This window comes from Zootoca vivipara, chromosome 10 (genome assembly GCF_965207765.1).
Source record: "Zootoca vivipara chromosome 10, rZooViv2.hap1.1, whole genome shotgun sequence".
NCBI lineage: Eukaryota > Metazoa > Chordata > Lepidosauria > Squamata > Lacertidae > Zootoca > Zootoca vivipara.
In genome coordinates, this window is record NC_142593.1 from 2,180,498 (window position 1) to 2,201,363 (window position 20,866).

General features: G+C 46.4%; 1 long non-coding RNA gene and 1 pseudogene across 1 annotated transcript; one reads left to right on the forward strand and one right to left on the reverse strand.

The window, feature by feature from the left end:
* Positions 1 to 2,600: 2,600 nt before the first annotated feature.
* LOC118076950 (patched domain-containing protein 3 pseudogene) lies at positions 2,601 to 12,156 on the reverse strand (annotated as a pseudogene).
* Positions 12,157 to 14,619: 2,463 nt separating this feature from the next.
* On the forward strand, positions 14,620 to 17,528 carry LOC148684347 (uncharacterized). Its single transcript, XR_015945987.1, has 3 exons — positions 14,620 to 14,900; positions 16,375 to 16,502; positions 17,318 to 17,528. It is a non-coding gene; the product is annotated as an uncharacterized LOC148684347 (long non-coding RNA).
* The last annotated feature ends 3,338 nt before the right edge of the window (positions 17,529 to 20,866 follow it).

Here is a 20,866-nt window from a genome sequence, read left to right on the forward strand (position 1 = left end):
AATAGGTGAATAAACCATATTTATTAAAAGCTACAACAGTCTCCACTGCGTCTCAATTCTCCAAAAGAAAACGGACCCTGGGTGAGTGCTTGGAACCCCATGGATTCTTGCAGGGACAGAGAGAGGCACCCGACTTTTGTCAGAATATCATTACATGCTACCTACTTTGCCAAGCTTAAGGTGGGGTAAAAAATGGAAGCAAAGAAGCTTGCCTACAATTTATAGAGAAAGGGCTGGTCCATGCCTCTGTTTCTCAGACAATGGGTATTGTAGTCTCCCACCAGTTAGTCTGTACCTTGTGTTGCCACCTTTGTTCTGGCAAAATGCAAGGTGAGGTGGTGGACTTTTTTTCTCATCTACTGCAGCCCAACAGGATACCCCCTCTGCAATTTGACACATCATACACCAACACATGAATTTGTAAATCTGTCTGTGCTTGTCTACCCAGAGCTTACTGTAAATATATGACCGTTCACACACGCTTTCAAACACATGCATTTGGAGAGGATACCTAAAGAAAGAGAGAGAGAGAAAGATGAAATACAGGACAAAAGTGAATCATTACAGGACATGGCATTTTACATTGAAACACGAGACAATCCTGTATTATATAGGACACGTGGCAACCCCATGACTATACCTCTGCTTAGCTAACTCCAAGGCCTCTTCTGCACTATCCACTGAAAGCAGTATTGTACCTCTTTAAACAGTCATGGCTTCCCTCAAAGAATTTTGGGAACTGTAGTTTGTTAAGAGTTCATTTTATGGATCAATGATCTTGTTAGATAGTAAAATCCATGTTAAACTGCTGTTTTAGGGGTTGTTTTTAAAAGTCTGGAATGGATTAATCCATTTTGCATTACTTTCTATGGGAAAGCACACCTTGGTTTTGGAACGCTTTGGTTTTCAAATGGATTTCTGGAGCGGATTAAGTTTGAGAACCAAGGTACCACTGTACTTGTTGCCAGTGCTGCAGCAGAGCTCATCAAACGCATGACCTTTCATTCCTGGTCCAATTTGGTAGTGTCTTTTGGGATGCATTTTGATGAAAAAAGCATCATGGATATTTATTTTGGATCAACTAAAGAAGAGGCATACAACAACTTCAAACATGGTAGGCGTGTTAATCTGCTGGTCTGTAGAGCCGCCTGGAGAATTTGTGTTATGGGGTGGCTATTTTTTAAAAAATAGTGAAGGAATGAAGCAGGGACTAAGGGGTATTGTGGCACATTAAAGACTAGCAAATTTATTATGGGTAAAGTTTTTGTGGAGTACAAGCAGATCTAGCTTTTCACACCTTCAACCCAATGTACAGGCCCTCTCTTCATCTCACAGTGAATAAGTAAATGTACTTTTGTCATGATCCAGGAAGGGAGATCAATGTATAGGACCTTTGGATATGTGTATACTCCTCTGGATCTCCTTGAACTGGCTGTATGAGTCTCTTGATGCAGAGACACATCCCCAGGGGAGGCCAAACCATGTTGCCATCAACTAGATGTACACAACTAGAACTAGATCAAAACCCTTATCAACACAAGAAATACAAGACAAACTAGGAGACACCCAAATGCCCTGGCTAACACATCACCAATTATATGCCATTTTAAACAATCCAGTAGTAAAATCAGCAGAAACTAGGCCCCTGACAACCTTTGAAAATCTCCTCCTAACAACAAAGGGACATGGCAAATGGATGGTATCCACAATGTACAAAATACTACTCCAAAATCCCACAAACCCCCTAGACGTAATGAAAAAACAATGGGAGGACGACATAGGCCATGAGATTAACCCCACTCAGTGGACCAGAATGTGGTCTAAACCACCCTTTAAATCCATATCAACAAAAGGGAAAGAACTCACTCTGAAACTCACTTACAGATGATATATAATACCAAGGAAACTAGCACTAATACGCCCAGGAACCTCACCAAAATGCTGGAGAGGATTCCCCTCCACAGACACATACAGTACCTCCACATGTGGTGGGAATGTCCCAAAATCTAACTCTTCAGGACAACAATCATACAAGAAATATGCAAAATAACTAAGCAAGTATTAGAAATCACCCCAAGATAAACACCTTCCAAGATAATAATGCCCACTCACATCATAAAGAGCTCATAACCCAGTTACTCTCAGCAGCCAGAAGCATCACAGTCACACACTGCAGAGACCTTTCAGGAGTAAGCATGGACCAATGGTACCAAATAAAATGGGAAACAGCCTTATTAGAAAAATTAATCAATAAACGGAAACTGACATAGGGACAAATAGAAGAAGATGCCTTCACCCCGGTATGGCTCCCCTTTATCACATGCAGTGGAACCTCTACTTACGAATTTAATCCGTTCCGAATGCACATTCGTAAGTAGAATCATTCATAAGTCGAAACGATGTTTCCCATAGGAATGCATTGGGAATGGATTAATTTGTTCCGGGGGCCTAGGATAAAGACCCTTTAAAAGAGACTTTAAAGACTTTAAAGACTTTAAAGGCATGCAAACATTACCTTTCAGTGCAGGGAGCGTGGGCGGGTGGGGGCCTGATCCAGCCGTTGGCCGAGTGGGGGAGGCGGCGATCTGGTGGGAGGCCAGCTAGTGGTGGCGGCGGGGCCCGATCCGGCCATAGGCTGAGCACCAGGAGGCTGCTAGCGGCGGAGGCAGGGCCCGATCTGGCCGTAGGCCAAGCACCGGAGGCGACGGGAGGCCACTAGCGGAGGCGCCCGATCCGGCCGAGCACCTCAGATAATCAAAATGCACAAAATGAGAGTATAGTAAAAATCAAAGAAGAAGACGACGGCAAAACTTTTTAGGGGGGCACCTCGCCTTGGTGCGCTCCCCTTATTCTCCTGTAAACCCTGGAGTGATCGACTCCACGCTGCTTTCCTGGTCAGTACTAATAATAGGAAAATAATAACAAAACCCAAAAAAGGACTCAGTAGTGAAAATCTACAGTAAGCTGCGGGCTACAACCACCCGCCCAGCTTCTGAACACTTATTCTTCTATTTCTCCTGTTGAGGCTCAACTCTGCATCACATGTTTCCCATCCCAATGGACAGTCTTCAGGCTGGTAGGGTATACTTTGTTGTTTACTAGCTGAATCAAGGTACACCTGAGCATATAATCACCCCAGGAATTTGTGATCAAAAGCACAGCAAAAGGCATGTGTCTTTTTTTATAAAAAAAATGTAAAAAGGCGGAAGGAACATTCTATCACATGTGGTGGACTTGCCCACTAGTTAAGGACTTCTGGGAAAAGATTTATAATGAGTTGAAAAAAGTGCTGAAAAACACTTTTATTAAGAAACCAGAATCCCTGGTGTTATGTACTGAGCTGAATCCTAGAACAATAGGATTCAGAAACAGCGGGAGCTACCCAATCCAACTCCAGGTGGAAGTGAATCCGCAACCTGATTGGCCTGCTGGAGCAGCCAATCAGGCGGCTGGCAGAAGTGAATCTGCTACCTGATTGGCCTGTAGGAGCAGCCAATCAGGCTGCAGGCAGAAGTCAATCCACAATATAATTGGCCCACAGGTGTAGCCCTGAAGTAGCCAATCACGCAAGGCCCATTGTGTAAATAATGTATATAAGCAGATGGTTTTGGGAAAAGAGCCATTCTTCTTCTCCTCTTCTCCTTGATGACTATGAGCTGAATAAAGAGCATGAAATTCACTCTCGACTCCGAGTACATTTCACTGGCGACGAGGATGGGATCCTGCTGAGCTGACCGCCACCACGCACTGCACCGCAGCACCGCCACCTGCTGCACCGCTGCATCGCACCGTGCATCCAGGCTTCAGCTCCAGGACCCAAGGAACCCAGAATGGCAACCGACAGCAGCTTCTCGCCATTCAAACCAGCATCAGGAGACTGGGAAGGGTACGCCGCCCGTTTCAACTTCCTCCTGCAAGCGAAAGAAGTCACCAACGATGCCATGAAGAGGGCGACATTCTTCAGCGTCTGTGGAGAGGAGACGTTTGAAATCGCCCGGGCTCTCCTTGCACCTAGAGATGTCGCTACCGTCTCTTACAAAACAATAATGGAACGGCTGAAGGAGCACTTCTCACCACAGCCCTCGGTGGTAGCTTGCCGAAATGCCTTCTACGCAAAGCGGCAAGCCCCGGGGGAAACCATAACTGGGTTTGTGACCTCCCTCCGCCAAGCCGCCCTGCTTTGCAACTTCTCAGAGTTGGAGAACATGCTTCGTGACCGCCTCGTCGGTGGCCTGAGGGACGAGATGTTGCAACGACGCCTCTACGCCAAAAAAGACCTCACGTTCCAGATTGCTCTGGAGGAAGCCCTGGCAACCGAAGCCGCCGAGAGGTCAACGCAAGAGGCACGACCGGCCCCGCCATCCCAACCGAGGGTCTACCACGAAGACCTCACCGACGAATCCGAATCTGACAGGGAGGAAGTACACCGAGTACAGCGGCGCACTCAAGCAGCACACACACCACAGCAGCCTCGACGAGAAGGAGGGAACTGTGCAAGCTGCGGGGAGAACCACGAGAGGAGGACCTGTCGTTTCCGCAACGCAGAGTGCAGGCAGTGCAGAAAATTGGGACACATCGCCCGGGTGTGTCGGGCTCGACTCACCCGTCGACAAGCATCAGATGACCGACCCAGGAGCCCCAGGTCACACGGCACCATGCACCAAGGCAACTCGACGGAGATCACGGACTACCAGGTATTCCAGTTGCCCCATCCCAGCACAGAGAAAATTTATATAGAGGTACAGATAGAGGGAGCCCCATGCCGCATGGAGCTGGACACGGGTTCAACTCTATCCATAATCTCGGCCCGAACATTAAGGGAACTGTGCCCTAATGGGGGTCCCAAACTAAGGCCGGCCCCATTCACCCTCCGGGACTTCCAGAAACGTAAGGTCCCTACAATGGGGGTGGGGACCTTCAGGGTGCAATATCGAGGACGAAAGCAACAATTGGACTTGCTGGTAGTTAAGGGCCCCTACGTTAGCTTACTGGGACTGGCATGGTTTGGACCTCTGGGGCTAGCCGTTACCGGGGTGAACCGCACTAGCTTACAAGTGGACGTGGACGCCATATGCAAAGAGTTTCCAGGGGTTTTCGATGGGGCATTGGGACGATATACAGGACCCCCCATTGCCCTACAGCTAGACCCCGCTGTACGACCTATCAGGCACAAGGCCCGCCGGGTCCCGTTCGCCCTGAAACCCCGCATAGACGAGGAATTGGACCGGCTCGTGGAGCAAGGAGTGCTGGAGCCGGTGCCCAACGCCCCCTGGGAAACTCCAATTGTCACACCCGTCAAGCCTAACGGTTCGGTCCGCATCTGTGCAGACTACAAATGCACCATAAACAAGGCTCTCACGGCCCATGCATACCCAGTGCCAGTGGTCAGCCATGTCCTCGCCACCCTGGCTGGGTCAAAAATCTTTGGCAAACTGGACTTGGCCCAAGCGTATCAACAGTTGCCTGTGGACGAAGCCACAGCAGAGGCTCAGACGATTGTGACGCACAGAGGGGCATTCAGAGTAAAGCGGCTGCAATTTGGCGTTAGCGTGGCACCAGGCATATTCCAGAATCTAATGGACTCTCTCCTTAAAGGGATTCCTGGCGTCACCCCCTTCTTTGATGATGTACTGATCGCCGGGCCCACACCAGAGGAATTTGAGGACCGCCTCCGCTCCGTCCTGCACCGTTTCCAGACGGCGGGCCTCAAGGTGAAGCGGGAAAAGTGTTTACTGGGAGTGCCGCAGGTGGACTTTCTGGGATTTAAGGTGGACGCAGAAGGGGTCCATCCAACCGGTGACAAGGTACGGGCCATTTGTGAGGCCCCAGCGCCCAAGAGCAAGCCCGAACTTCAGTCATTCTTGGGACTATTGAACTTTTACCATGCCTTCCTTCCCCATAAGGCAGCGGTAGCGGAGCCCCTACACAGACTCCTAGATAAAAGGGCCCCTTGGGTGTGGGGCCAGCGACAAAGGGCCGCATTCCAGGCAGTCAAGGACTTGCTCGTCTCGAACTCGGTCTTGGCACACTTCGACGAGAGGCTGCCAGTGGTGCTGGCATGCGACGCCTCTCCCTATGGCATCGGCGCTGTCCTGGGACACCAACTCCCGGATGGAAGAGAGGTGCCGGTGGCATACTTCTCCCAGATGCTTGCTGCAGCCGAACGAAACTACTCACAGATTGACAAGGAGGGTCTGGCAATCGTGAAGGGCGTAAAAAAATTCCATGATTTCTTGTACGGGCGGCCCTTTACCATAGTGACTGACCACAAGCCGTTGCTTGGCCTGTTTGCCCCCGAGAAGCAGACCCCCCAAGTGTTGTCTCCACGTGTCCTCAGGTGGTCAATTTTCCTTGCCGGCTACCAGTATGCACTAATCCACCGCCCTGGGAAGGCGATGGGCCACGCAGACGCCCTCAGCAGGCTACCACTACCAGAAACAGGCCCCAACCCAGCGCCTGCGCAAGAGGTTATGACCCTGGAGCTGCTTCCCGACCGACCCATTCAGGCACAAGAAGTTGCGCACCATTCCACAAAAGATAGGGTCATCTCCCGGGTCCTGGACTGGGTGTGGCGAGGATGGCCCAGCAGCAGCCCTGGGCCAGAATTCGCTGGCTACACAAACCGCAAACATGAACTGTCGGCCCACAAGGGGTGCCTGTTATGGGGAAGCAGGGTTGTTGTTCCCCAGCCCCTCCGCAAAAGGGTCCTCACAGCCCTACACGAGACACACCCAGGGGTAGTGAGGATGAAGGCCCTTGCCAGGAGTTATGTGTGGTGGCCGGGGATTGACAGAGAGATAGAGGCCTGGGTCCAACACTGCCAGACCTGCCAAGAATCCCGCCCGGATCCCCCAAGGGCCCCAGTCCAGCCCTGGGAGTCCGCCCGACATCCATGGTCACGCTTGCACGTGGACTTCGCTGGCCCCTTCCAGGGAAAAACATTCTTCATAGTGGTGGATTCCTACACCAAATGGCTGGAGGTCGCACTGGTACCGTCCACTTCTACGGCGGCAGCCATCCGGGTACTACGTAAGCTGTTTGCAACCCACGGGCTCCCTGACACCCTCGTCTCGGACAATGGAACCGCATTCACGTCAGAGGAGTTCCAGACCTTCACAGTGCAGAACGCCATCCGCCACATCCGCTCAGCACCATTCCACCCTGCCACCAATGGCCAAGCGGAGCGCATGGTGCGGACCACCAAGGACAGCCTCCGCCGCATGACACAAGGGGACTGGGAATACCGCCTTGCCGCATTTCTTCTAGCACAGCACAGCACCCCAAGCACAACGACGGGCCGGAGCCCCGCTGAACTACTAATGGGCCGGCGCCTTGCAACTAGACTGGACCGACTTCACCCCGACAGAGCTCAGGATGAGGTAGTGGTGGGGAAAGGCAGGAACCCCCGGACATTTGTGGCCCAGGACCCAGTGTATGCAAAGAATTTTGGGGCAGGCCCAGCGTGGGTACCCGCCACAGTCACCAAGGTGACCGGTCCCGTGTCGTACGAGGTACTGACGGAAGGGGGGCAATGTTGGCGCCGCCACTGCGACCAGCTACGGCGACGATTCCCAGGAGGAACCCGGGAGGAGAGCGGGACAGAGGGGTCCCAAGGGGACAGCAGGGCAGTGAGGCCTGTAGAGCGAGAGGGGTGGGCAGGGGAAGCAGAAGCAGTAGGCACAGAGGGGCGCCCCGAGGCTGGAAGGACACCGGAACCAGAGCTACAACCTAGTGGTTCAGTGGCGCAAGACCAGACAGCCCCGGCACAGCCAGCAGCCTCGGAACACGAGCCAGAACCAGAACCCCTGACCAAGGAACACCCCAGGCCACAACGCACACGGAGGCGGCCAGCAGACCTTGGGGACTACGAATGCAACTTCCCGGGCAGGACTGGAACTTAGAGGGGAGGGGTGTTATGTACTGAGCTGAATCCTAGAACAATAGGATTCAGAATCAGCGGGAGCTACCCAATCCAACTCCAGGTGGAAGTGAATCCGCAACCTGATTGGCCTGCTGGAGCAGCCAATCAGGCGGCTGGCAGAAGTGAATCTGCTACCTGATTGGCCTGTAGGAGCAGCCAATCAGGCTGCAGGCAGAAGTCAATCCACAATATAATTGGCCCACAGGTGTAGCCCTGAAGTAGCCAATCACGCAAGGCCCATTGTGTAAATAATGTATATAAGCAGATGGTTTTGGGAAAAGAGCCATTCGTCTTCTCTTCTCCTCCTTGATGACTATGAGCTGAATAAAGAGCATGAAATTCACTCTCGACTCCGAGTATATTTCACCTTCTATTGGGCATAGTAGGAAAAGAATTGCCTATGAAAGATGTAAATTTGTTCTTATATGCCACAACTGCAGCCAGAATATTGTTAGCAAAATATTGGAAGACACAGAAGATACCTACAGTGGAAGAATGGCAAATGAAGATGCTGGACTATATGGAACTTGCTGATCTGACCAGAAGACTACGCGACCGGGGAGAGGAGAAGGTGGAAGAGGAATGGAAGAAATTTAGAATTTATTATAAAAAATATTGCAGAATTGATGTAAGAGGAGAATTATAAGCAATTGTGAAGTTGCAGGTTAAGAAATTAAGTGAGATATAATTGAAAATAGGTTAGAATATTATAATGAGTGGTAAAATTGAGAAAAGGATGTTGTATTTAGATTTAGATAATAAGATATAGAATTTGCCAAGAATGTTATGCAATGAACCGTTAAAAGGGGGACTCGGGGAAGTCCCTTACTAAAATGAGGAAAAATGGAATGTATACGTTGTTGGTTTTTTTCTTAATTTTTCTTTTTTCATTTTTGTATTTTTGAATATCGATGTTATAACAATGTATAATTATATGGATGTTAGTCTTTTCTTTTTATAAAATTTAATAAATATTATTATTATTATTATTATTTTAAAAAGGGCATGTGTCTTTTCACACACAAAAATCCATTTCTGATCTTCTCTGAAGCATTCTCCTTCAGCAGCCTAACTTATGGGAGGAAACACTTTTTCGTTGTCACTGTTGTTAAGCAGGGAGTGAGAAACCTTGCAGAATTACCACAAGTCACCCAGAGAAGTGCCAGTATATCCTGGTCCATCCAGTGTGTTGTTGGGGGAGAGTGCAGTTGTAGCTTTCTCAAAGTTCTCCACCCTTTCCTCTCCTGCAGTGGTGTTGTTCCCCAGCATTGTTTGAACCCTTGGTGCCAGAGAAGCCTCTTACTTTACCAATCAAGGCCATCCATCGGGGTGTGTAATTGTACTGCCTGCTCTTCCTTCCTTTGCAGTAGTAAGTCACAATGATCAGGCTGGGGCTGTGGGCACCAGGTTGGGGAAAGCTGCTGTACTCCACTGAAATCTGAAATGGCAACACTGGAGACAAAGACTGAAACTGGCTTTGTGTACTGAAGGCAGCTTCTCTGAGGGAAATGCCATTTGTTGCTGGCTACTCTATGATTTACCTTACACATTTTAATTGTTGTCTTTCTTACTGCTGGGAACTATAAAGTTAAGGTCTGAATCATGCTTTGGGGAGAAATAATCAAGTTGTTAGAATTAATAGCAAAAGCACTCACCAACCAAATCATAAATGCCTTATTATCATTTGAAAATATTTAATAGAATCTCCAGACACTATAATGTGCCACTAAGCCAAATATCGTAATAGCTGTGGGCATTTCAGTCTGGACTGGATGAAACTGTTGATCTGAGTTATTATTGCAGAATCTTACATTAATGCTGCTTAAGCATTATCTAATACAATTTGCTTTAAAATACAGTGGTACCTCGGTTTAAGTACACAATTGATTCCGGAAGTCTGTACTTAACCTGAAGCATACTTAACCTGAAGCGAACTTTCCCATTGAAAGTAATGGAAAATGGATTAATCCGTTCCAGACGGTCCACGGAGTACTCAACCTGAAACGTACTTAACCCGAAGTATGAGTGTAATTGGTTCTGGAAGTCCGTACTTAAGCTGAAGTGAACTTCCCCTCTGAAAGTAATGGAAAGTGGATTAATCCGTTCCAGATGGGTCCGCGGAGTACTTAAACTGAAAGTACTCAAACCGAAGCGTACTTAAACCGAGGTATGACTGTAAACAAATTTAGATACGAGTTGTGTTGTTTTGGGTTGTTTAGGATAGAGCCACTAAATCAAGACATGACTAACTTAGGCCCCTTTCTTTCTTTCTTTCTTTCTTTCTTTCTTTCTTTCTTTCTTTCTTTCTTTCTTTTTCTGCTAAGATTAAAAGGCAATCGCCACAGCATGTTGTTACAGAATGAGTTCAAACAGTCACCTGAGCAATCTTTATCTATCCCACATTAATTTCTTTTGGGTATACCATACCTATCATTTTGGTCCTCTTTGTTTGAAACTTCACCACAAAATGCAAAGAATGTTAAAAATACAGGAAGAAAAACGAGACCATGAAGAGACCTGAACAAAATAACTAGAAACATTATCTAAAAAAGGGTTCTAAAGATGTAAGTGGATGACATGGGCAGCACAATGGTGGAAACAGCTGCCTGTAGGATAGGGAAACCAAGGCGGTAGAGAGCATCCACTGCCTTGTCGTTCACTTTGGGTTTCTCATTGGAAACAAAGGCATACGAAATATGAGCAGAGAAGTCTACCAAAAACCCTATGCAGATAACAAGGTTGATCATAGATATGGAGTCAAGATTCACATTCCAGAGGGCCATGAAACCAGTAACACCGACAAAAACAGGTGCAATAGAAAATGTTACCCACAGAGGATTGGGGATGAGCAGCAAGGAAGTTACTAACATGGCACCAGCAGTGATCAAAATATTTTGAATGGTGTATTCCATTATTACAGCAAATTGATCAAAGTATATAAAAGCTGGATGATAACCCATTAGTGGCACCTCACAGTCCTCAGCAAGTTCTCTCATTTGGTTTAAAAGATTTTTCTCGTGTACTGCAGTAGTAACGTTGACGGTTTGTATGAAAAACCGTGGTGCAAGTATTTCAGTAGCACTAATCTTAACATCCCACTCATACTCTGGATTTGCTTGGAAAAGAGTCTTTAAGTTAGTCATAAATGACGTATGGTCATCTAAATTTAAAGATGCCCCTTTTGCAGCCATGACTCTGATAATCTCTTATCCACATAGGAGGACTCTTCAAACATCTGCATGCAGTTCTCAAGATCTGCACGGACAGATGAATTCCAATATGGTATGCTTTCTGTAACAGCAACCATGAGCCTTGGGCCACACTCAGTAAAATATTTTTCTTCTGAGTCACAATACGCAACGACATAAGAACGATCTACAACTAGGTTTCGAACATTCATACCTTCTTTAAGTTGACTGCACCCATAAACACTACTAACAAGGTATGCCAGATACAGGACTACCACAGACAACTTGGGGGCATAGTGATTTCTAAAGAAGCCATACATGGGAAGTTGAGTCTCTGTTCCAGTGGACTCATCGAAAGCCCCTCCTATACAGCACCTGTTATACATAGGGCTCTTCGAATCCTGAGGCTTATCCATCACTTTCTTGAATGTGAGCCAGTACTTGTTGCTCTCTTCCCTTCGGCCATTAAGAGCAAGAACTGCCCCAAGGAAAGTCAGGTTGTAGATGTAGCAGAACACAAAGACTGTGCCTGTATACAAACAAAATGACTGAATAGCACAAGGGAACTTTCAACTCCAATGTAGAAGAGTTGTGATGGTAACGGAGACAGCTGCCCTTGCATAGGTGTCGGCCATCCGTTCTGTGACTCCCTTCTTCACTTTAGTCTGCTGCCAACAGGACACCAGGATGAACATGTCATCAACCCCAAGTATAAGAAAGGGTGATTTTGCGGATGTGATAACAAATGGCACTCCACAAAACAGCAGTAATCCAAAGCTGCTGACGACAGATAAGCCTGCTGTCATCACCCCAAAAATGCCAATCCATTTTTTTGTCCGTACACAATCCATCCTGGGTGAAATGGAGGTTCATAGTGCGCAGCACGATGGGGATGCGCTTCAGAAAGGTCTCCATCCAGACCTTGCTGGCCTCTTGCTGCAAAGCTCCGTCCTCCTGAAAGAAAAACACGAGGCACATCGCCCTGACTGCCCGGACGGGGCGCACAGTGCCATTTCCCGGGCCCAGCACGACGTCGCCCAGGAAATAGAATCATAGAATCGTAGAGTTGGAAGAGACCACAAGGGCCATCCAGTCCAACCCCCTGCCGAGCAGGAAACACCACCAAAGCATTCTTGACATATGACTGTCAAGCCTCTGCTTAAAGACCTCCAAAGAAGGAGACTCCACCACACTCCTTGGGAGCAAATTCCACTGCCAAACAGCTCTTACTGTCAGGAAGTTCTTTCTAATGTTTAGGTGGAATCTTCTTTCTTGTAGTTTGAATCCATTGCTCCATGTCCGCTTCTCTGGAGCAGCAGAAAACAACCTTTCTCCCTCCTCTATATGACATCCTTTCATATATTTGAACATGGCTATCATATCACCCCTTAACCTTCTCTTCTCCAGGCTAAACATAGCCAGCTCCCTAAGCCGTTCCTCATAAGGCATTGTTTCCAGGCCTTTGACCATTTTGGTTGCCCTCCTCTGGACACGTTCCAGCTTGTCAGTATCCTTCTTGAACTGTGGTGCCCAGAACTGGACACAGTACTCCAGGTGCGGTCTGACCAGAGCAGAATACAGTGGTACTATTACTTCCCTTGATCTAGATGCTATACTCCTATTGATGCAGCCCAGAATTGCATTGGCTTTTTTTGCTGCTGCATCACACTGTTGACTCATGTCAAGTTTGTGGTCTACCAAGACTCCTAGATCCTTTTCACATGTACTGCTCTCAAGCCAGGTGTCACCCATCCTGTATTTGTGCCTTTCATTTTTTTTGCCCAAGTGTAGTACTTTACATTTCTCCTTGCTAAAATTCATCTTGTTTGCTTTGGCCCAGTTGTCTAATCTGTTGAGGTCATTTTGAAGTGTGATCCTGTCCTCTGGGGTACTAGCCACAAGCAAGCCATTAAAATCCAATAAATACAGTAAGAATTGTAGTAGTGTGAGAGCCATGAATCAAATGAACCCAAATGATGTGTGTGGAATCAGAATCCTGCAAATTCAATTTCTTGGTGTTCCCTTACAATCAAAAGCATCCACCGTGATGAGAACCCAGGTCACCCAAGGTGCAACTTACCTTGCTGCCTGGAATCAGGCCCTGTAACCATTGGCATTGTTTGAACCGGCACTGCAAGGGAACCCATAAACAGACCCAGCCACACCCATAGCCTGTGTACAGGGGAAATGTAATGGAGATGATGTTTGCAATGAGTATAAGGCTTATTTTAGCAACAAGATTTGTCTGTTAACTGTCACCATCCTATCAACCTCCCACCATACTGCCAAAGGCTCTAAGCAGTGGGTGCCCTGACAGCTTGTTGCTAATATTAGCCTGGGTTTTTTTCTGCTTTATTTGCTGCTTTGCCTCGTTACACATTTGTGTTATGCCTTCATCCTGATCCCAACACAAACCACCATCATACATAACCCAAGAACATCATTTGATATATTGGGCCCTGAATTTTCCGTACAGGCATGCTCCTAGGTAGCCTGTGTGGGAAGATATTTTCCTTAAACTGTCCACTTTACTCTTTGCACCCAATGGGACATATTTACTCCAGACCAAGGCTGGGACTAGTTCTTCAGGGCTTGGCACTATGTATATCTAACTATTTCAGTCACAAAAGGTTTGCAGCGGCTGTTGCTATAGCTGCAGTTTATGTTAGGATGCCAACAGGTTGGCATGCTGAAGGGCAGCAGTCGGATGCAGGAGAAGCCCAGGTCCAACAGTCTGGGTCAGGAACCAGCCGAGGTCAGGTGGCAGTACCGGGGTCAAGAGAAGCTGAAGTCAGGAACAGTCCGGGTCAGGTGTGGCGGAATGGTGCCTGATGATGATTCTGGTTCATCATGGGTTAATCTATCACTCCCATTATAGGCAGGTGTTCCCTGGGAGGCGGAGCTAGAGGGCATTCTAAATGGCAGTTGGGAGTTGGAGAGTAGAGGGTTAGAGAGAGATGCAGGAGCTGTATTAACAAGTCTGTGTTAAATAAAAAGAAGATATGTGGTTTTAAGAACCAAAGAAATTCATGTTTATAAGTTAAGTAATAAAGTTAAATGTGCTTAAACGTTCACTGACTCGGCAGTGTCTCAGTACCTTCAGAGGTGTGACAAAGAGGGGAGAACAAAGCTTTCTTGGGGAAGAGGAAACTGTTTGCTTTTTCTCCTGTCATACCAAGGGCTGGTTAGCGAAGCTGAAGGAGCCACATGGTTGCCTAAGGGAGAGACACACTGTAGCAGTAGGGGTCCATGGGAGGGACTTCCCACTGGTGGCCATAGGTTTCGAACGCAGCGCCTGAGGTACTCCGGAGACAAGTCCAATTTGGACACTTGAGGTTTTCTTCTCCTGTTTGTAGAGAAGCACAGGGAGAGCCTCTGATGTTAAAGCAGTGAGGGGGGGGGATCCATCACATCAGGAACCAGCCGAGGTCAGGTAGCAGTACCGGGGTCAAGAGAAGCCGAGGTCAGGAACACTGGAATCAGGAACAGAACAGATGAGCAAGAACACCCCAGCACAGAAGTTGCAGGTGCTGGCGAAGGGAGCAGCCGGCCTTCCTTAAGTAGCCGGCTCCTCACCACGCCTCTTACGAGCTGCAGCTGCCTCCAATTGTTCCTACATTTCTCAGCTCTATGCTCTACAGCTGAGAAGGGAGGAGGGGAGGGAGCCTGCCGGCTCCTCTTCTCCCAAGGGCCTGATGCTAACTCGACTCCTTCCTCCTCCTGTTCTGGTCTTCCCTCTTCCTTATCTGATTCTTCCTCTTCCGAGGAGTGCCACCACCAATCCTCTCCAGGTATGAATTCCTCACTATCTCCAGATTCCCCTGTGGGGGCATTCTCCCCAGGGGGGGCTTGCCACTACTCCTCCTCGTCTGGCTCAACCTTGACAGTTCAATTCAGACACGAGCTCTGAACCCCTAGAGAGATGTTGCCATCCTGTATGGATAATATTGAATTGGACGGACCAATGGTTTTACTCAGTTCCAAGCATCCCCACCACCACAGGCGGGGAGATGTTGATGTAGGAAATGACTGAGTTTCCTGTGTCACTGGAACTTTGAGCTGTTACCTAGGCAATGTAGAACTGGGTAACAGGGAAGGTTTTTTTTTTTTTAAAGTAGATGTTCTGCTGCCTCAGTAATGTATAAATTGGTTAAAGGTTGTGTACTGCAGTATTTTAAATGGTATTTGTAATTTGAAATATGCAGGTCATAATGATGTTGCAGTTATCACCTCATGATCAAGCCTGGTGTGAGTAAGGCCTAAGCTAGGGTAGGAAATGGGTGGAGCTCTAGAAGATCTTAGGCTTTGGTTCCCATCAGTTCCAGCTGGCAAAGCCTGATCAGGGATGGCGGGATTTGTAGTCCAGCAGCATCATTTTGAGTGCTTTGGAGGATGACCAAGCTGCCCCTGTGAGCGGAAAGGGTACCCACTGCCTTCCTTGTGAGCTCTATGCAAGAGGGGAGCAGAGTTTGAAATTTATGGAAGAGAGAAGAAGGTGTGGCAAGAGGCATGTGCTTGAATTCCAGGTGTGAGGTACAGACAAGGATAGCCAAACAAGGGAGCAAGATACGTTTGAATTATGGAATGAAAGGAACATGGAAAAATTACAAGCAGAAATGACACACAGGAACTTGAGAAGCATTTTAATCATTTTAATCTGCATATGCTCAATCAAATAAGGATAAAACATGCACCACAGGCATACATTTATTTGCCTATATCATTTCAAGAAAAGACTGGCTTTTCAATAGATTTGGAAGGATATTCTTTTTTACCCCTAAGGACTAGGAGAGTGGAAGGAAGAAGAATGTAGAGATTGGGCACTGATGGGCAGGGAACAGGAAACATCGGGGAGGCACAAGTGGTTGTGCCGCCTCTCTCAAGCAATGGAAATGTCTTAAACTCCTCTCTGACTTCTCAATCCTCATCACATGCTGCCCACATCTTTTCAAGCTAAGTAGGAGAAATGTGCTTTTAACTTTGAGATTGCAAGATTCCAAATTCTCTACTCATATAGCTGTTATTTGGGCAGGCTTGTCAAATCACAAAAACAATAAAAGTTCTACAAATGGAATAGGGAGGTGGATGTGTCATTCAGTGAAAGGCACAGATAAATTGTCTAGCAATTAGCTTGGTTCACATTTCTTATGGCAAAGTGATTCATGGGAACTTTGGAGACTTGCTGTTATTTGTCATCAGTGGGGTGGGGTGGGGTGGGGTGGGGGGAATGCATCTGCCTCCATACTGCTTCCCCCTCTTGTCTAGGGCATGCCAGCTTTTGTAAGCGCTGACTCCAGAAGCATCACCTATGGAATCCGCTTCAGCACAAGTTCCCCCTTCTCCAAATAATGATGAGCATTGACTCTGCTTAGCTTGCAACATTTCATGATGAGGTAAGAGCCTAAGGTGTTATGGATTCGAGCCAAGGCATTAGCAATTTAAATTATAAAGTGCCTTGATTTGGAGATTGTTTTCAAAATGAACAACGGCCCGTCTGCTTCTCCAGGCAATGTTGTTATTTAAGAATAAAGAGGTCATAAATAGAAGCAATGGATCAAAGGGCCAAGTGCACATCTTGACCATGCCATGAGGCTGTAGGATTGAGGGGTTGGAAATGAGCAAAGAGCTTTTGAGGATTGGGGGCATTCTGCCAAACCTCCTTCTGCAGCATCATTGATAAATATGAGTTTTTAAATATTCCATGCTCTATTTGTGTGTGTGTGTGCAGGGGCGTAGCGAGGCGCCGCAACACCCTGGCTGATACCTCAACATTCCATCTGCAGCATTAGCAGATTTTTTTAGTTATCACTGCAGGAATACTCCACATCATGGACTCAAGACGGTTTTAACATCACATACTTTTGCAGAGATCTCTCACAAATTTGGTTCCATGTCAGTATATGCCCTGCATAACTCACCACAAAGAAAATGGGTATGGCACAATAATTGACAATGGTTATATCTTGTGATATTTTTTAATGGACTTTTTGTGGTATGAAAAGTGACAGAAAACTACAGTTGCAGGATTACAACCGCTTGATGGCCACATCATATAACCTCCAGGCAATTTTTGTGCAAACATATCAGGACGATTGTGCAATGTATGCTTTGTCTGGAAGTGATGCCAGTTTGTGTTAAGTTTCCTACACTCCTTTAAGTTAGTTTGTAACTTGCATACCTGTATATCACAAATTTCATGTTTTCACAGTCTCAGCAGGAATTGGCCAACCCCCTGGACACTGGTACTGGCCCTCGGCGTTCCACCAGGGTCACCAAGCGGCCATCCTACTTACGGGACTATGTAAGTAATTGCATTTGAAACGTTGCATTGTAAATAGAAGCTATGTACCTTGAAACCCTTATGCTCTTGTACCTAATTGAAACAATTACAAATGTAACTGCAATGCCTTTTCTCGGTGGGGAGGGGTGTTATGTATTAGTGTATATAGTTTTCCCTCAGGTCCTTGACAGTTGTTTTAGGAGGGAACTTTAGGAGGGAACTTTGAATTATGTTTGATACATTGTTTGAGCCAGCCTCTATAAAAGCAGGCCAGCTGGGCAATGCAGTTCAGTTCTGTTCTGGCTTCCGAATAAAGAGCTTCTTGAAGAATCGCTGTGTTGTCTACCCACTATTTAATATACCACATATGGTAAAACTCTCCGTCTGCTTCTTTACATTTCCAGCATGTTTTATCTCTCATCCCATACATTTTAGCTAACTTTACTGGTGTCAAATACCATCTATACATCATCTTCATTACATTTTCTTTCTGGATTGCTAAACTCATCCTGAACTCACACAACGCCTGGCTATCCAGGTCCACGGAGGTTGGCCTGCTTGCCTTTTAAAGGTCAGTTACACAGAGCAAAATAGCTCCAGAAATCCCAGGAAGAGAAGGAATGTTTTGCTCCCTCTGGCCAGGTTTGCTCAGAGATGGGACTGTTAATCATCAAAGTTGCTTCCTTCACTCCTATCTGTCTGATGCTGAACTGCTGCTCTCTAATTACTACTTTCATTAGGCAATCCCCTTTGATTCATGGCTGTTTTAGAAAAAGAAAGCTACTCCAGAGTACGCTGTCATGCTGTGAATCATGTGCTCATCTGCTCCAAGCTATATTTATCACTGACAAGAAATGATTGGGGAAAACTTTGTGAGCCAGTGTGTGTAAACATTACGGCTCTGACTTCTACACACAGGGGTCGTTTCTCAGATGGGTTTCATGTTGCATGAATACAGCTCCTCCGGTATTCCTCCCCCCAGCCCAGGCTTGTATGAACCAGACACTCATCTGTCCCATAAATGGTGCCAAAGACCCCGGTGTCACAGACCCACAAGGGGAGGGCCTATTTATCACACTCGTCTCTTTCCCCCAACCTTCTCTGCAGACACCATGCAAACATTTAGCTTTGCCATATTGGAAGCATGCAAGTCCATTTTTCATGCCACAATGCCAATCTACAGAAAGCAGGAACCCCAGATAGGCTAGTAAAATGAATCTGTCTCTTTAGTATAGCTTTTCTGATGCATGTACGTAGGGCAAAACCAAGACATTTTGCTGTCTGAGGCACGGAAACAAATGGCACCCCCCCCCCAAAAACAAAGTTCATAATACCCACAACCAGACAAGTTATTTAGGTGTCTGAGGCTGGAAATCCTACAAGTGCCTTTCACCTTCCTCAGCAGTAATATGCTAAATAACTTAACAATTTTCTTTTAACTTCCATTTCACTGTATCTGAAGAAGTGTGCATGCACACGAAAGCTCATACCAAAATAAAAACTTAGTTGGTCTTTAAGGTGCTACTGAAGGATTTTTTTTTTAAAATTTTCTTTTAAGACACCCCGATCAGCTGCTTGGGGCAATCCCTTCCCTTTGTCTAGCCTGTTCTTTTGGAGCAGCTCATAAGCAGCTGCTTAACTTTCTGTTCTCATTCACTTCAAATAGAACCCTTTATAATGAACAATAATTATTATTTATTAATATTAATAAACAAATATCTTAAGTGGCAACAATGGACTGCTGCTGCAAGTCCCTGCTGCCTGGCCTTTGTAGATGTTTTTCTTTGTAAAAACAGCAATAATTGGTGAGCACATGCATCCAGCACAATTTGCAACAGATGGGGGTTAATCATTTCTTTTTTGCTTGTAAAATGCCAAAATCCCGCTCACCACTCATAAAAGACCAAACGCCCCCTCACCACTTATAAAAGAAAAGCACATTGTTGCTTCAGCCAATGCCCTTTCCATGCTTCAATGGCTGACATCACTGGATTTGTAACAATAAATGTCTGCTTTTAAAGAAGGAGCCAATGCTCAGTGATTGTTCTTTAAGACTGAAGGACAGGCATCCTCTGCCATTTTTAAACTGCACCACTGATGTTGCAGAAGTCGCCTGTAGAAACTACCACAGTTGCCTCAAGTGAGGTGACTCACATTCGTAAAACATCTGACTAAAGAACATACCTGCCAGCCACTGAAAATCCAAACGAATTAAAATTGGGCTCCTTCTCACGGCAAAATATTCCCACCCTCCAAACTGATGTTGAAAGCAAAGCCAATAAAATGAGGTCAGGTGTTAAAATATGTTGACTGATTCATATTCATATTCCTAAAGCTATGTTAAAAACAAGAACATTAAGACATTTCATGTTGCCAGACACTAAGTATAAAGGTAGACTGACTGACAACTGTTTCCTGCAACACAGGTTATGCTGAGTATCTAGCATTTAATCTGCAGAATAGCTGAGCTGTTTTCAAGAGGTCTGAGATGATCTAGCACAACGGTCTTGCAAAGCTTATCTTGTCTATCCTAACTGTGAATATCAATATCTACAAAGGGCCAAGTGTACAGATGGCTCTGTTGTTTTCATACTTCTCCCTATTACAGGTAGCTGTTACAGGTAACACAGGTAGCTGAGGCCCCAGGTATAGCTGGGCATCAGGACACTGCATTGCCCACAGGGCAGTGAACAAGCACCCCAAAGCAACAATTAAAAAAACCAATTCCACCTGTAACATTTTAGATTAAATTGGTCTGCCCAGGATTTGAACCAGGGGCTGCAACTTCCTCCCATGCATTCTTCTTGTTGTTGTTGTTGAGTCGTTTAGTCGTGTCCGACTCTTCGTGACCCCATGGACCATAGCACGCCAGGCACTCCTGTCTTCCACTGCCTCCCGCACTTTGGTCAAACTCATGTTCGTAGCTTCGAGAACACTTTCCAACCATCTCATCCTCTGTCGTCCCCTTCTCCTAGTGCCCTCAATCTTTTCCAACATCAGGGTCTTTTCCAGGGAGTCTTCTCTTCTCATGAGGTGGCCAAAGTATTGGAGCCTCAGCTTCACGATCTGTCCTTCCAGTGAGCACTCACGGCTGATTTCCTTCAGGATGGATAGGTTTGATCTCCTTGCAGTCCATGGGACTCCCAAGAGTCTCCTCCAGCACCATAATTCAAAAGCATCAATTCTTCGGCAATCAGCCTTCTTTATGGTCCAGCATTCTTCTTAGGGAGCAGTTTATAATGTAATTTCTGATGGAGGGTTATTTTTGATGCAGTTTTCATAGTTTTTATCTGATTCTAATTGGCCACGTGAAAAGAGGCCTTTGGCCATAGCTATTGGTCCACTTAGTATTATTTTTCTGAATTCGTCAGTTTGCAAGGTGACAATGGCCCTGGACATAGAAATATCGGAATGAAATTTTGTACACACATTCAGAACACAATTTTACATTCATTTAAATGCCAGCTTGACCTCCAC